Source organism: Quercus lobata, unplaced genomic scaffold, assembly GCF_001633185.2.
Source record: "Quercus lobata isolate SW786 unplaced genomic scaffold, ValleyOak3.0 Primary Assembly Scq3eQI_100, whole genome shotgun sequence".
Taxonomy (NCBI): Eukaryota; Viridiplantae; Streptophyta; class Magnoliopsida; order Fagales; family Fagaceae; genus Quercus; species Quercus lobata.
This window is the reverse complement of record NW_022154707.1, coordinates 423,000-440,524: the sequence shown is the minus strand read 5'-3', so window position 1 is coordinate 440,524 and position 17,525 is coordinate 423,000. Positions and strand designations below refer to the sequence as shown.

Genomic DNA, 17,525 nt, shown 5'->3' with positions numbered 1-17,525 from the left:
TGTGGTTGTACCTTAATTCAATCTTTGTATAAACAATTTGGGTAATTGATATATTCCAATAGGGCCAACCTTGAACCCAACATTATTTAAGAAGAATTCAAAATGCTTGACTTATGAAAATGAATCTCAAATTCCAAGTGTCAAACAACAAACTTGAGTATTGGAATTCTAGTATAATAAGTTACTAGAATTATAGCGAACAATATTGATTATAGGATATGCAATATGGTACATATAATAGAATAATCCTCTATTGTGCCTCTAGTTATGTAATAGATATTTCATTTGTTGAAGACAATTGATGTTTGCTCGATGAGGAATCCACATCAAGTGAATATTTTCCTATAAGAAAACTAGGTTCTTTAGGTTTAGGTAGTAAACTCTCATTGCCTAACATCATAACCACATATGACATGTTGGGCCTATCCTCAGGAAGTTGTTGCACACATAAGACACTAACATGGACGCAACACAACATCTCTGGTAGAGTGCAAGAGTTGTCTGAGCACATATTAATTAGTTCCAAAGGCTTGCCTTCTCTCCATAATTTCCATGCCTAAAAAATTGCAACCTGTAATGTTGAATTTAATCAACCATTTTGTTGGCTTTATTTCGTGCCAATTTACTTGTAATTCAGCATTTAGAAACCTTGTATTTAGGTGAAAATCATGTAAGGATAGTGTATGAGAGAGTGTGAAGAAAAGCAGAGTGTGCACTCTAGCAGGGCCTCGCGACTAGATCTCTCGATTGGCTCGTGACTGGCTAGTCATCAAAAGAGGCACACGTGTGAAGCATGTAGGAGAGCTGAAGAGTCACTCCAGCTGGAGCACTACAAGACAAAACTTTCAGTCTAGCTAGGCAGTTAGCTCGTGACTCATTCCAGTCGCGAGCTCGAGTCGCCAGATAGCTCTATTTGTTAAAAACCTGACCTTTCGCATTCCAAACACACACTAGTATAAATTCCCATATACTCACGTATTGTAGAGATCTTCCAGAGAGAATTTTGAGAGAGAAGCCCTAGAGAAAAACAAGACTGACTCATCCACAATCTTCATCCTTTGATTCTCCAAATTCCTTTACTCTCACCCTCTCCATTGATACATCCTTGAGAGGTACTTTTAGCCAAATCCTTATCTCACCATACCCATATTTGTGAGAAGGTTATTTGGTGCTTGGAAGCAGTTAGGAAGGGACCAATTGATATTGGTTGATGTAATGGGCTAATTGCGGGATCCGGTAACCTAGAAAAGACAAAGGTTCGGCGTAATCTCGTTGGAGCAAGAAGCTTGGAGGGCTTAGGTACATCGGGTAGATTAGGCTTGGAGGATCTTCTGCTATTCATGTATCCCAACTTTATTCTCTAGTGGATTATTGACTGCTTGGAGGGCGGCGGAAAGGTTTTACGCCGAGGACTTTGGTTTCCTCTTTGATAACACATCGCTGTGTTGTTTTTGTGTTTGCATCTCTCTTCCCTTAATCTTTGCCTTTTAATTACTGCTGTGGTTGTGATTAATTATGGTATAGATTGTTTTAATAGTTCTGTTTTGGCTTATTATCATATTCTACACATACATTGTTTGATTATAAGCTTGTTTTGGTAATCTGTAAATTGGGGTCTAAACGTTCATAGGTGTTTTATACACTAATTGAACATTCACAACCTTCTATCAATAATTGGTTCATTATATGTAATATATATATAAATATATATATATATAATTTTAGAAAGCATTATATGTAAAATTTACATATAAAGTTTTTGGATCCTCACATGTCCAATGAGATTAAGACTATGGTTTGGATGGTAAAACCCTCGATTCTTCTTTCCACTTACTATCTCTAGTTATAACATTCCGAAACTAAAGACATCAGATTTTACTGAGAAAAGTCCATCAATGGCATACTCAAGTGCCATGTAACTGCTGCAAAACATCATTAAGAATAAAACATGTCAATTAGTAATAAATATAGACTCTATTTAAAGTATTTTAAATTGATACTTACTAAGTTCCAACCACTCTATTTGTATTTCCTTCAATTTGATTTCTTTCAAATGTTCTAGCCAAGCCAAAATTTGATATTTTTGGGTTTATCTCACTATCAAGTAATACATTACTTGTTTTAAGATCTCTATGTATAATCCTTAGTTTGAAATCTTCATGAAGATAGAGAAGCCCCCAAGCAATGCCATTAATAATGTGGAACTGCTTAGACCAAGGTAGAATTTTGCCTTTTGCTTGATCTGACAAGTTTCACATTTATGTTATCAAGAGTCACCCTGAACTATAAAACAAATTAAAAGTATCAGGTTGTATATTCTTTGGAAAATTCATAACAAAATTACTTATCTAACTAAAATAATAATTATGTTTTGAGGGATTCAAACCAAAAATGAAGGAGTCCAAACTTTTGTTGGCCATATTCTCATAGATTAGCATTTTCTCCTCTCCTTGAATGCAACAACCAAGAAGCCTAACAAGATTTCGATGCTGAAGTTTGGCAATCAATATTACTTCATTTATGAACTCATTCAATCCTTGTCTAGAACTTTGTGAAAGTCTCTTTACAGCAATCTCGTGTCCATCTATTAGTGTACCCTAAAAATTCACATTTGTAGGAAGGTTACTATATAGTGAATATGATAAGAGCTATTTTTGCTTGAGGCCCTTAAACTACAACACTGTAAGTTGCCTTGTATACAGGTCCAAATCCACCTTCCCCAAGCTTGTTGTTGCTTGAAAAATTGTCTGTGGCCTTTTCCATTGTAGCCAGGTCAAAGAATGGGAGCTCCAAATCTTTTCTTTGGCTTCTAATGCTCCGATCTATGATCATGTTGTTCTCCATTTTCTCTGATTAAAGTAAAATATGATTTATATTATCCAATAAATAAATATATAGGATAGCTATAAATCATTTGGACTAAATGCATATTAATCAAGCCAAATCATAACTTGATTGGAAGCCAATTAACCAAGCCATAAGGCCCATAAGCCATAACTATAACTTGGAAATTTACCAATAATATGAAAAGCATGATTTTACTAATTAAATGACATTGCTCAACTTATTGTGGCAATGGTCAGTGGCAAAGCTAAGGAGGGGCTAATTCTATTAACAATACTAATAAAATCGTATATTATTTGTAAATGTATTGCAAATATGACCATGGTTTCGACCTATACCAAGTCCGTTCCAATCCATGCTCTTGATATGATAATGTAATCTTTTTGACTCACAAGTCACAACCCAAACCTATACATTTAAAATGGTATTGTCCAATTCTAGTTCAAATTCTCCCTCAACTGAATATAGTAGATGTGGCAAAATGGGTTGGACCTGACAACCTGACCGAATGAGTAAAAACGGGTAGACTTGTGACCCGACCAATTTTTTTTTTTTTTATTTTAAAAATTGGATAAATATAATAATAAAATTAAGACATGGTTGATTTACTTGTTTATTTTGGGCTTTACAATGCACAACTCAAATACAATTGACAAATATAATGTTAGTGCCACGTGATTATTATTATTTTTTAAAATCAATTTGTTTAACATTTTTTGGATCTCTCTCTCTCTCTCTCTCTCTCTCTCTCTCTCTCTCTCTCTCTCTCTCTCTCTCTCTCTATATATATATATATATATATATATAATTTCATTCAAATACAGTGGCCTTAAGAAAACAATTGAAACCTTTATCCAGTTACATGCAAGTGAATTGAAAGATTAATAATTGAGGTATTCTTCTCACTTGAATAACGTGACAAGTAAATATTTTTAGATATCAAATGATAAAGTATATGTCAAGATAATTTGATTACAGTAGAGTTAAAAACATATATTTGAAATTATAGGCATGTATGAGAAGCATTCATAAGTGTGAAAAAAGTGAACCTAAAATATATCAACAAAACTAGCATAAACTATGGATGCTGAGGCCTATTTTGTTACAGGTTCATAGCCAAAATAAATGGCTTTTCAAAATTAAAAAAAATGATGTTTCCTGGAGTGTGTGTTACTTAACAATAACATTATATTCATAAAAAAGATCATGTATAAATAATTAAACAATCAAATTTTGATGTATATTCTCAAATTGAAATAGAATATCAACCACATTGCATCTAAAATTAAACATAACTATTAGATTTATTTTCAAGATATCTAATTATAAAATTAGTTTTCAAGATAGTAAATTTCTTATATCTTTTTATTCTTTGTCAAATTAGTTATTCAATAGGGCATTTGTAATTTTATTCTCTATTTTGGAATGTTGATACTGTGTAATAGACTAGACACATTTGTGTTTGTGCTATTTTATTTAGGTCAATAATATTGGAATTTGTATAATTTTATAAAAAATATTAAACAAAGTGTCAATTTGTTGAGCTAAGCTATTTTTTGATATAGGTGGTGAATTCAAGTGGAAAATACATGGCTTGCCAAGTGGAAAATACACGTTTTAAAAATAATAAAAAAATTCATATGAAAAAATATAGGCCGACCCAGTCCAACCCAACTTGACTTGCTTTTAACCCGTTTAAAATAACCATTTTAGACTTGAACCCGAACAGACTCTCCATTTTGCGACGACTAAATATAGATATAATGTCAAGAATGTAAAATAACATTAGTGAAAACATTACAAATCCTAACTGCATATTGTGTGGGTTATAGGCAAGTATTTAATTAAAAACAAGGAATCCGTAATTTTGATGAAATTATATTTATGTTTCTAACTCGAGTCGGGGTTGGCAAGTGATATAGAAACTACACGGTCAAGTTTAAAGAAAATCTTGATTAAGCGTGTGTTTGCGTATAGCGTTTTCTGCGTTTTGCCTTTTTCTTAGTAGGTCTCATGGGTACTGTTTACGGACCACCAAGAATTGAAAAATGCAGCCATGGGTTTTGCTACAATATTTTGCCTTTAAAAAATTATTTTGCTAAAGTGTTTTTAGCAATAAGTTTTCAGTTTTCAGCAAATAAGCGGTATCCAAACAGACCCTAAATCTTAATCTTGGTTATATCTATAATAAATTCTTCACTCTGCAATGCAATTTGATTATGACCAAATGGCTACGCACATTTCATATTTTTGCTGTTCGGAAAATTAGTAACTCTTCAATACATTTGTAATAAGAAGCTTAATTAAACAATATGGCAATATGTTTTCTGAAGGTCATAGAAAGTAATATTACCTCTGAACTTTTTCCCTCTTTTGCAAATGAGATAGGCAATTAAGAGCATCCCAGAAATTATGGCAGCGGCAACTGCAACTATAACTATCACTATGACCCTTGTCTTTTGCTCATCTTTGGCCTTTCCTGGGTCAGTATGAACAACCAACCCCCCCCCCCCCAAAAAAAGAACCTATGGCAACAAATAATCCAAAGAGAAACAAGAAATCAGACAACAAAACTAAGCTTGTACATACCTAACTCTGAAGCAAGCATTCGAACATACAGATCCTGCCCACCAGCTGAAAGTTGTCTAATATCAATTAGATTTCCATACCAAATGGCACAACCACTACCTCCTCCTCTGATATCTGAATTTGTATAAGCCATACATGAACAATTGTTCAAGCATTTGATCCTGCATTCTTCAATGCTCATATTTTTGCTCACCCAAGAGTTTGTAGCATCTGGTAACTTGAGCCCACCAAATTTTAGAAACCCATCTTTATCTTTACCTTGGCAACTCAATTGTGTCCTGCGTATGCATCCTTGAGACCAGTTCATTGTTTCCATGTTTGTTGTGATTTAGTTGGAATCCTTTTAAACACTGACAGATTGGTGAATCACCAATGATACAATTTCCATAGGGACCACAAAGGTTGTAACTGTCACAGTTGTCTCTTGGCACAGATGAATACATGCTCCAAGTTGAATCTGCTTCAATCCATATGAATCGTTGACAGGAATAGTTGGTTTGGTTCATAACCATTGTTGAGATTACTAATTTATCTGAGGTGTGGTACTCATAGTTTGCCTCGTTCTCATTGGAGACGAAATTGAACTTGAAAACGAGGTTGGGCCTTAAATCCGGTGCACCACTGAATCTAAGGCCATTCTGCGGGCCACTTCAGTAGTACTCCTCTGAGCCTTTCCACATAACTACTTCAAGATTTTCATGAAGTTCCATTCTCCAGGTAAAGTCTCCAAGAGATGGATCATCCCAATTCTTCCATGCTGATAAAGTCCAGACAAGACCGGATTTTAAGTCCCATCCAAGCTTCATTCCTGGTAACAATGTATCAGTAGGAAAATCAAAGCTTTGCCATAAATAGTTTCCTGAATTTCCATCATTCTCATCTCTTATTAATAAATTCCCATAATCCAAAAGTTGTACTATTGGATTCGAAGCTTGTTTTGTTGAATTTGCATACGAATCAATACTGGTAGTATTTTGGCTGAGAAGAACAAGATTGCCAGTGTTGTTTATCATCAACACACCAGACAAGTCTTTGATTGGGTTGCGTTGGTTTGCTACCCAAACAAACAGTTTTAACTGGGATATTCTTGTACCATATTCCCAAGTAACGATTGGTGGAACTACCTGGACTAAAGAAACCTAGTTCAAAGCTTCCATTTGCTGACACCAAAGTTCTGCCCTCACTGATTGTTTGGGATTGAGTAATGCTATCAGCTGCATTGGTGCACCAAGAGAATAGAATAAGTAAGATGGTACCTTGAAACATAATGGAATTCAAATCCATAGTTGAATTGGTGAAAGGGGTTTTATTTTCTAATGTGATTCTTATATCTCTTGACTGTGAGAGGACCTAAGTTGTGTGCAATTGGGGAATTCTCGGGGTATCAATTCGAAGTTTTGTAAGCAAGTCTCACAGTCAACCAAGTCTTTACAAGAGATCTAACAATCAACCAAGTCTTTAGTTAACCAGTTTATCAAAAAAAGTCTTTAGTTAACCATAGACCTTATATTCATGTGAATCAGACTCAGAGTGTATTGCACATTTCAACAAAAGTTAGCTAGGCTGAAGATTTTCCTCCAACATCTAACTCTGGGCGTACGGTGTACTTAACTCTTGTTGATCATGCCTTTCCTCCATTTGTTTGGAGGTGAAATAGGATGGATGGAAAACTTTGGAGAGAAAATGGGAAGGAAAATTTTTTGGAGTGTGTTTGGTTGGGTGGGGAGAAAGGAAAATAAATGGTGGGACTTAGATGTTTTCTCCTTGGGCCAACCAAAAAGTTTTCTCTCCAAAGTAGAGAGAAAACTAAAGGGAGAAAATAGGATTGCTTAATAGACAAAAATGCTCATGTGCACTTGCACATGCCCAGTGGCGACTCTAGGAATTTTGTTTAGGGGGTTCATTAAAAATTTTTAATAAAAAAAGAACTTAAATATATCGAGTTATCGACCAAAAAAAAAAAAAAAATTAATACATGAAGTTTTACAATTTCCTTCTACAAGTATTCAAATTTTGAATTGTTATATGATAGTTCATTATAAGTATCTATTACCAATGTGGGTAGCTATGAGCCTATAATCATTTTATTTTGTTAAGTTTATCTAACATTTTTATTTTTATGCAACTTTTATTATCTATTTGTTATTGTTTTTATAAAATTATTTAAACTAAATGACTAAACTAAACTCATTGGCTTTGTATTAATTATTGACGCACACTCCTTCATACATAAAATTATACTCTAGTGCCTACTTAACCAATCAAATGCTTGGGCAATCACTAATTTTACATTTTTTTTTCTTGAATTTTACTAATTTTATAACAAAAAGTTATTATAACATGATAACAATATACACATATGTAACAAACCATATCTATTTCCTAATTATTAAATTATATATATTTATATTGTAATGTACACACAAACATCCACACACATCATAATTCACATAAATAATATTATAACAAAAAGTAATACACACAATCAATATTAGACACACTCACACACATAATATAAATTTTAAAAAAATAGTGACACTTATAATTCACAAACACTTACTTTTTATTCTTAGAGTTGGAAATACTTGTAATAAGGGTGCGTAAAATTTAAGTCAGGGTGTGCAAATATATTTTTAAGAAAAAAATTATAGTATTAAACTAACAAATTTTTTTTTTTTTTTTTTTTATATATAACTTTTTTTTTGGAAGTCAGGGGGTTCATTTGAGCCCCTTGAGAATAGTGTAGCACCGCCCATGCACATGTCTTTGTTTGTACATTGCTCTTCTTCACCCTTTATTTATTTATTTATTTTCATTATGTTTCTTTTCCTTCCTCCTAAGTTGCCTACTCCTCCTCCTTCTTCTTCTTCTTCTTCCTTTTTTTTTTTTTTTTTTTTTTTTTTTTTTTTTTTTTTTTTTTTCTTTAGAAGTTGCCTTTGGGCATCATTTTTAAGAAGGGTACATAAGTAAATTTATATAAACTCACTTTTTCCATCTTTCCACTTTTTCACTCCCAACCAAATAAAAAGGAGAGAAATTAAAAATTTTTCTATCCTTTTACTTTTCCACCTCTCCAACCAAATGGACCCTAAAAGTTTACCATGTCTTGAGTCCATCCTTTGGGATACAAGAATTTTTCTTTGGCCCGTTAAACTAATATATTTATGCTTCCTTGTATTAGTGTACTTCATAGTCTACATAGTAGGATATACTTGCACTTTATTTATACTAAGACCATTCACGTAATAATCTAATTTTTTATTTTATACAATTGTTTTTTAAAAAATACCCACATCAGATGATCTATATTACAGTACATTTCATTTAAATAGTATTTCTTTATCAATTATTTATTACTCTCTCTATTTGAATATATGAGTAAAAAAAGTTTTAAAAAATATATTTGCATACGAATAGTAAGAGCGATTACATCTGTAGGTGCAAAATAGAAAAAGTGCACAATGTTACACATTTTTGCTCAAAATCTACCTATATCATTCCATCTATAATACTATGCATATCCATTATTGCTACAATAACCGTGTATCTAATTTTCTCTCTCCTCTTTCATCCGATTCTCTCTAGTCCCCCTCTATCTTATCTTGAATCCAACAACATGTTCTGCAAATCTATACAAATCATCAAATTCTTCAAACTCATTCTAAATCTAGATCCTAAACTCATTAAACCCACATAAATAAACAAACCCAAATTGAAAAAGAAGAAGAAGAAGAGGAAGAAGAAAAAGAAGAAGAAATCACTGCAAACCCAAAATCACTGCCCATAATCAAACCCAAATTGCAAAAGAAGAAGAAGAAGAAGAAGAAGAAAGACATAGATAAGAATGTTTATAAAAAAAATGAAAAATAAAAAAGAGAGTGTGTGTGTTCAGGTGGGTTGGTATGAAATAATTTAAAAGTGAGAAAAATGGTTATCTATATATATATATATATATAACCGAAGCCTCTGCTGGTATCACATTTTTCCACGTCAGCACAATATTTAAAAAATAAAAATAAAAATAAAAACAAAAACATTATAACACCTCAAAACCCTAGCAACCTTACCCCTCTCTCAAGTTAAAAAAATATAAAGCCACAGTTTCTACAAACTCTCTCTCTCTCCAAACGTAAAAATTCAACTCCCTTTAATTTCTCTTTATATTTTTGAGGCTTATATAGAGTAATAGTGAGTTATGCTGATTTTGTTTTTGTGTGTGTGTGTGTATAGATGGTCATAATACTCCGGTATTCCAAAAGAAGTTTGTGTTTTCGTTAATTGAAGGCTTTAAAGAGATAAGTGTTGCAATTTGGAACAGCAATACAAAATACGATTTCATTGGCAGCGGAAAGTAATTACTTTGTCTCATATTTTTGTTTTTAGAATTGATTTTGTGTGCATTTTAGACCCTTTTGGATCAATTTTGTTAATTGGGTGTTTTTTTTTTTTTTTTGATAGGGTCCAATTGGGGAAGGTTCTTTCAAAGGGTTACAATGATCGCACTTGGTGTCTGTATACTAATAGTGGGGGGTAAGTGCTATAAATTACTAACCCTTTTAAGCGTATAATCTGTTTCTAAAATTATCTATAATATTTTGTCCTCCAAAAATTTTATCTCTTTAATTTTAGTATATTGTGTTTCTTAAGCTATAGACAGATTTTCTTTGTTTCTTATTTTCAATAATAAATCATTTTATTGCAATACCGGTAATTGTTTGAGAAATCCAATATGTTCATATCTCTATAGAATAGAGAATAGTAGAAGTCAATTTTATTACAACTACTTAAATTGAGTTGACTTAATTTCGTACAATTACAAAGTATAGCATGAAAGATAATAGAATTAATTGTTGTAATTTTATTTTCTTTCCATGTTTTGAATTTCCATGTTTTTATTGTTGATGAGAAATTAAGGCTCAGTTGCACAATATGTGTAAATTCTTTAAAATGATACTTTAAATAGTAAGTCAATGTGTCTCTTACATTTGTGTATTAGTTAGAATTATTTTCAAATGATTGTACCAATAAAAGTGAATGTGTATAGATTTTGTTTAACTATCCCGTGCATCGCACGGATTAGCGACTAGTTTAAATAAAAAATGATGTACAATAGACTGTCCGGGTCATTCTACGGTGCCCACTTGTTTTTTGTAGGGGTACGGTACCCACCCATATTTGGACCATTAATTCTGAAGGTTTTAATCCTGGCCGTTTAACTGAGTTTTAGTGGCTTACCGATTACCGTTAGAACAAGTTATAGTATAAAAGCTAAAAAAAAGAAAGAAAAAGAAAATAGATGTTGCGTTCTCTCTCTCGTTCTTTCAATTCAGAGGCAATGTCAACGAAGATGATGCTCGAGACTACTTCCATGAAGTTCAAGATTGGCAAGGTGTGAACTCTAACTTGTTTTTTTGTTTGAAATTTCAAACTTCGTTGTATTCTTTCTTTATTTTTGCAATTTTTTGTTTCGTGTATTTGAATGAATTTGGAACTCTAAACTCCATAATATATGGTTTTGGTGTTTGGATATCATTGATTTTAGATCCTTCGGATCCATTACTGAAGCACAATATTTCAGCATTAGTTTTTTTAGCATAGATTTCTTGGAAATTTTTTTTTTTTTTGAACACATCAATTTTGTTCCCCCTTTTCTTGTTTGTATTAGTAAACTTTCGTGGCTTACCTTTCATGATCTTGTTCGTTTATATTGTGGTCCTTGGTTCCCATGAATACAATACAAACACACACACACACACACACTTTTCTCTGGTTCTAGTGCAAGTTGAATTAGTTTGCAAATTGACATTCACTCATTGGAAAATAATTGACATTCTCATAGGATCTTGGTTTGTTTGAATTGGGAACTAGTATCTTGTCTTAAAATAAGAGACATGGGGTTCAAATCCTGCCTAACCAAAAAATAATTGGTGTCTTGCCCTGATGATAGAGAGCAATTATCATTAAAGCTCGATCTTTATGCACCATTGAAGAAAATCTGGATTTTCTTGTGTGGTAGGCAATCCCTTATCATGACTGAAAAATTTTTCTGGACATGGATAAGAACCATCAACAATATCAAGAAATGAGTAAGCACTTAGAGTAAAGGTAATCTGAAATTGTCTTTCATTTTAATTATTGTTGTGAAATTATTTGGCTCGCTTGTTTCCTTCGGTTTTGTGCCTAGGACTTGAAAGTTTGATTTAATAAAGAACGTAGCTTTCACTTCATTTGTGTGTTTTGTGTTGATTTTGTTCCTCATTGTTTTCTTAAGTTCCTTTTGGAGTTATGATTTTTGTCCACTAAATGTAAAATGTTCACAACCCTTGCTGGCAAAGTAAATACTCTTTGTTTATAGTTGACAAGTTATTCCTTGATGCCTTCTGCAAATATTTGTTGATTTTATGTGGTTCCCTTTTTATTGTAAGCTACAGGCTTCAGTGCTGTTATTTAATTTGGATACAAGTAGGGTAGACTGACAAGTATGCAATTGTATTGGCTAGCTTATAATTCTAATCACCTTCTACTTATAATATTTTTTATTTTGATTACTTCTTGGTATCGAAGATGTTTGAAGATGTGGTATTTTTCCAATCAAATGCAATGTGGCCTCCTTTTGGGTTTGCTAGGTAAAAACTAAGAGTTGTATTGTTGTTGGAAAATCATCACTAGGAGGCCTGATGCCTCTTCTGTTTATGTATTAAGTACATATAATGAGAGCTTATTATTACTTGATTGTTAAACGTGTGGCAACATAAATTGTGATGTAGGATTTAAAATTCTAAGTTGCTTCTGGTAGATTGGCACCAAATTTATTGTTGTGTTGAGAGGATTTGTTGTAAATTAGGTTCCTTTTTTTGACGTTGGCAATATGTGGCCCCGAATAATAATAATGCTACATTATACACTTAATAAGAGAAATTTTTTTCTCTGATAATGATACATGCCTGTTTATAGGCATGATATGCAGAGAAGATGGCAAACGTGTGGGAGACGCTTGCAGAAGAAACCAACACATGTGAAAGAATGCAACTGAAGTATTTGGTTGTAAATTTTTTTCTTCTTCAGACATTCCTTTCTACTTTTTCCCTGTATTTGGCTGGAATTTTCAAATAGCTTATAAAGTTGAGTTGTTCATAAACTTCATATCCTTCTTTGGGCTAATATAGTTGTCCATATCCTCCATTGTGGATGTGTTCATTATTCAATAGAGATAAGTATTTGCGATTCATTCTTGTTGCTTTTCTCTAACTTTTAAGTCATTTTAGATTCTCTGTACAACTGTTGAATCAAATTTTTCCCTCTTAGATGCTATGGTAATTGTCAAGCTACCACCTCCAAAAGGATCCTAATGGGACAAGCATTCAAAGAGTTCCCCTAAAATGTATAGATGGAGGGTTGAGATACAAGGAAATAGGCTATATAAGGAAAGGAACCCCCCAAAAAGAAGGGAATAAACGTTTTCCAAGAAAAAAGAAAACAAGTGTGAGAACAGAGAATTACCCTGTAAAGTAATATCAACCTTACTTATCAATACAAGATCTATCCTCGGACCCGCCCAAGGAAGAGTTTACACTTAATGGTTGGTCTATTCATTCCTATTTGTTACTTAGGTTCTATTAGTCTTAAATTTGTGATTATCTCAGTATTGCACCTAACTTAGAAGCCCACACTCTTAAAAATTTATTGTTTGAGCTTGGTTTGAAGATCTAGGCATCACTGTTCTAAGTGTAATCTTATGGAACAAAGTTGCTAAAATTAGTACCTATGTATATAATAATATTTTTTTTATAAATAATTGGGTTGGGGGGGGGTGGGGGCATTGCCCCTGAACATCCAAGTCTCTCTCCATCCCTAGTTGATACTGTGTAATGTGATGATTGAACCTTTAAATGTGAGTAAAAAAATGAGGTTATCATCGAATGTAGTAACAACACAGTCAGATATGATGTTGGTACTGCATGATATTAATATGAAATTGTCAAATGTGGATAAAAAATAAAGGTACCACCAAATATAATAAAAGTACTATTAGATGTGATGTTGGTACTACTTGATGTGAAAATGGAACCATTAAATGTGAGAAAAAATAAGAAAACCATTGAATGTGACAAAGTACGGTCACACGTGATGCTGGTATTGCATAATGTGACGATGAAACTGTCAAATGTGAAAAACAAAAAAATGGTCTCACTGAATGTGACAAAAGTACTGTTCAACATGATATTTCAGTCCTTTCTAAGGTTTTCAAAGTCATTTTAGTAATTTTTTAGGTACTAAGGGTATTTTGGTCATTTTTTTAGATTTCTTGGTCATTTTCGATCATTTCTTATATTTTAAGGTAATTTCTATCATTTTTTAGGTTTTAGGATCATTCGGTCATTTTTTTTAAAGTACTAAGGTTATTCCAGTAATTGTTGAGGGTTTCGGGGGTATTTTGGTTATTTTTAAGTTTTATGAGATATTTTGGTCATTTTATAGGTTTCAAGGGTATTTCGAAATTTTTTAAGGTTTCAGTGTCATTTCGGTCATTTTTTGGGACTCTAGGTATTTCAGTCAATTTTTAGATTTAAGGTGCATTATGGTCTATTTTTTAGTTTCTAAGAGCATTATAGTCACTTTTTGGTAAATGATATGTTGGTACTACCGAATGTGACAATAGAACTATCAAATGTCAGAAAAAAAAAATGGAATCACCAAATGTGACAAAAAAATAGTCACATGTGATGTTGGAACTGTGCAATGTGAGGATAGTACCATCAAATGTGAGAAAAAAAATAAAGGAACCACCGAATGTGACAAAAATATAGTCACATGTGATGTTGGTATTACATAATATGAGGATGGTACCATCAAATGTGAGAAAAAATAAAGGAACCACCAAATGTGACAAAAGTACAGTCACATGTGATGTTGGTACTGCGCAATGTGAGGATAGTATCATCAAATGTGAGAAAAAAAATAAAGGAACCACCGAATGTGACAAAAATACAGTCACATGTGATGTTGGTACTGCATAATGTGAGGATGGTACCATCAAACGTGAGAAAAAATAAAGGAACCACTGAATGTGACAAACGTACAGTTACATGTGATGTTGGTACTGCGCAATGTGAGGATGGTATCATTAAATGTGAGAAAAAAAAAGAAAGGAAACCACTGAATGTGACAAAAGTACAATCACATGTGATGTTGGTACCGCACAATGTGAGGATGGTAGAATCAAATGTGAGAAAAAATAAGGGAACTACCGTATGTGACAAAAGTACAGTTACATGTAATGTTAGTACTACATAATGTGAGGATGATACCATCAAATGTGATGTTTTGGTAACCTGATATAGCACGTTGTCCACTAGTGGGTACCGTACCCCCAAAAAAAGGGGTGGGTACGCTAGAATTACCCGTCTGATGTGGGTGTTTTTGCAAAATGGCCGTGTAAAATAGAAAAAAGTAGGTTTTTATGTTAAAATAGAAAGAAAATTTATTTCAACATAATAACCTAATTTTTCTATTTTACACAAGCATTTTACAAAAACTTCAATATTAGATTATCTGTTATACACTTTATTTTCTTTAAATATTCATTTTTTATTATTTAACCTACCGTATCAAGACAATCTCTCTGTCTCTTTCACACACACACACAAACACACAAAATGAAAAACTCTCTCTCGCCTCTCAGCTCTTCGCTTCTTCTTCTTTTTCTTTGTTGGGTTTTGATTTTGGGTTATGGTGGTGGGTGGGCGGTGATGGGTTTTTGGATCTCGTTGGGTTCTTCTTCTTCGGATTTCCGTTGGGTTCTTTTTCTTCTTCTTTGGATCTTCATTGGGTTCTTCTTCTTTGTTGGTTTGTGGTGCTGGTTACCATGGTGGGTGGGTTGTGATGGGTTTGATTTTGGATCTCCATTGGGTTTGATTCAGGTTTTCCGGCTGATGGGTTGATTGAGTATTGTGATAGGATAATCAAATTTGTAATGGGTTATAACTGGTGGTGGTGTTGGCTAGTTGGTGGTGGTAGGGTTTTGCAGTGAAACAAAGAAGAGAGAAGAGGGAGAGAGATAAAATAATGAAAAATTAATAAAATATTAAGATGAAAAGTTACAGTAATTGTGTAACAAAAATGTAAATCTACAGTGGTATACATGGACTGGTGTGGGTAGTTTGGGGGGCTTAAATGTGTAAATTCCACATCTTTTTCTATTTTACACATACTAGTGTGGATGCTCTAACCGTGCATATACACGGTTACTATAAAAACAATTGAAATTTACATAAGTTTACATGGACTGACGTGGGTGATTTTTGGAGTTAGATGTGTAAAATTTACTGCTTATACTATTATACACGGATTGATGTGAGTGCTCTATAAGTATATTATTCTTAATTTCTACATTGTATTAGATCCAAGGTTTTGAAGTCTTCTCCACTCCTCGACATGTCTTCTCTAATAGTACCTCCCTTTTGGCAGAACCAAGACTTCACCTCAGGTAGCAAGCTTGGAAGCAAGATTAGTCCCAAAATATTAATATGACTTTAATAAAAACTTACTATAATTTATTTTTCATATTTAGGTTAAATTATTCTTAAAAGTATAGCAATATACTTAGAAAGTTGTATATTGTTGCATTGACTTGATTGCTCTTAAGAAATTATGTAGAATTCAACTTTCTTCTTCTATTATTTTAATTATTTACAACTTGAGTTCATGCTAAAATCATAGGATTTGAACATGAGAAAAAAGATTAGTAGAGGGATCGGGTTTGACCAAATATCTTATTGTTCAATCATGATCAGTTCAAGTTCATATCAAAGATATTTGAATTCAATTTTAAAATGACTACTCAAGAGATCATATCAGACTTAAAATGAGCACTATGTCATGGAAATACTAAAAAAAGTGCTCAACGCTTTGTCAGTATTGAGAATAGGTGTTCATAAGTTTGATTATAATTTAACCTTGATTAAATTATAATCAAACAACCATCAATTGGCCCAAAGGAGGAGTCATTTGAAATATCTCATGATGAATCCAAGTTTGGCATACTTGGATCGGAAAAATTTCCACTTGAACTAAAAGAATTTGCAAAAATATCAAAATAAAATCTGTGAATAAAAACTTGATTTTGACACTATATCCAAAGCATCTAGTTTGCCAAACATGAAAATCGGAACTAGAAAGTGGATAGCTTTAGAAAATATACATCATGATATTTTCAACGAAGGCTCATTTGAACAAACATAGGTGGAAAAGACAGAAAAGTAAAGTCACTAAGATAGGAAATTTTTTGCAAAACCCATGAAAATTGAGTAGAGGTGCTCTCTTTGTGTTTGGATTTTTCACGGCTCATGAAAATTGGATCCAAAATGTTGGTACTTTCTTGAAGTAGAAGTGATTATCTACATCCTAGAAGAATTAACTTCTTAAGATTAGGTCCAGATTTTGGGGGAAATTGGCATTTGCCCCTAATTTACAAACTATGAAGTAAAATACCCATATTTTGAAACTATTTAGCAAAATGCCCTTGTTTTTGAAACTCAGTTTTAACAAAATCAAGTTCTATGTAAAACTCGATATCCCTAAAATCGAGTTTTGTGTATATTTTTAAGTAAAACTCAATATTAGCAATGTCGAGTTCCACTTAAATTTTTTTAAAAATTTAAATGGCAAAATATGCATAAAACTCAACATTGCTATTGTCGAGTTCCACCGGCAACTTGATTTTATTAAAATTGAGTTTCAAAAATAGGGGCATTTTGCTGCATAGTTTGTAAATTAGGGGCAAATGCCCATTTTGCCCTTAGATTTTAAGATATTGCTTGTACAAAATTGATAAAAATCAACTTTGAGGACCCATTTCATTTGAACTAGCCAACATTCCAAGACTATTAACTTTTTGCATAGCGCACTAAGGGTCTGTTTGGGATTCGCTTATTTTACTGAAACTGAAAACTTTTTGTTGAAAGTATTGTAGATAAATGTAACAGTTAATTGAAATAGTACAGTAGAACTCATGAATAGTACCAAAAAGTGCAATGAGGCCCATGAATAGTAGAAAAAATAAGTTGAATAGTAAATAAGCTAGAAACTTTCAT

General features: G+C 32.7%; 1 long non-coding RNA gene and 1 pseudogene across 1 annotated transcript; one reads left to right on the top strand and one right to left on the bottom strand.

The window, feature by feature from the left end:
• Positions 1 to 265: 265 nt before the first annotated feature.
• Positions 266 to 6,717, bottom strand: LOC115972956 (annotated as a pseudogene).
• A 4,018-nt stretch (positions 6,718 to 10,735) lies between these two features.
• Positions 10,736 to 12,638, top strand: LOC115972920. Its single transcript, XR_004087569.1, has 2 exons — positions 10,736 to 10,822; positions 12,388 to 12,638. It is a non-coding gene; the product is annotated as an uncharacterized LOC115972920 (long non-coding RNA).
• The last annotated feature ends 4,887 nt before the right edge of the window (positions 12,639 to 17,525 follow it).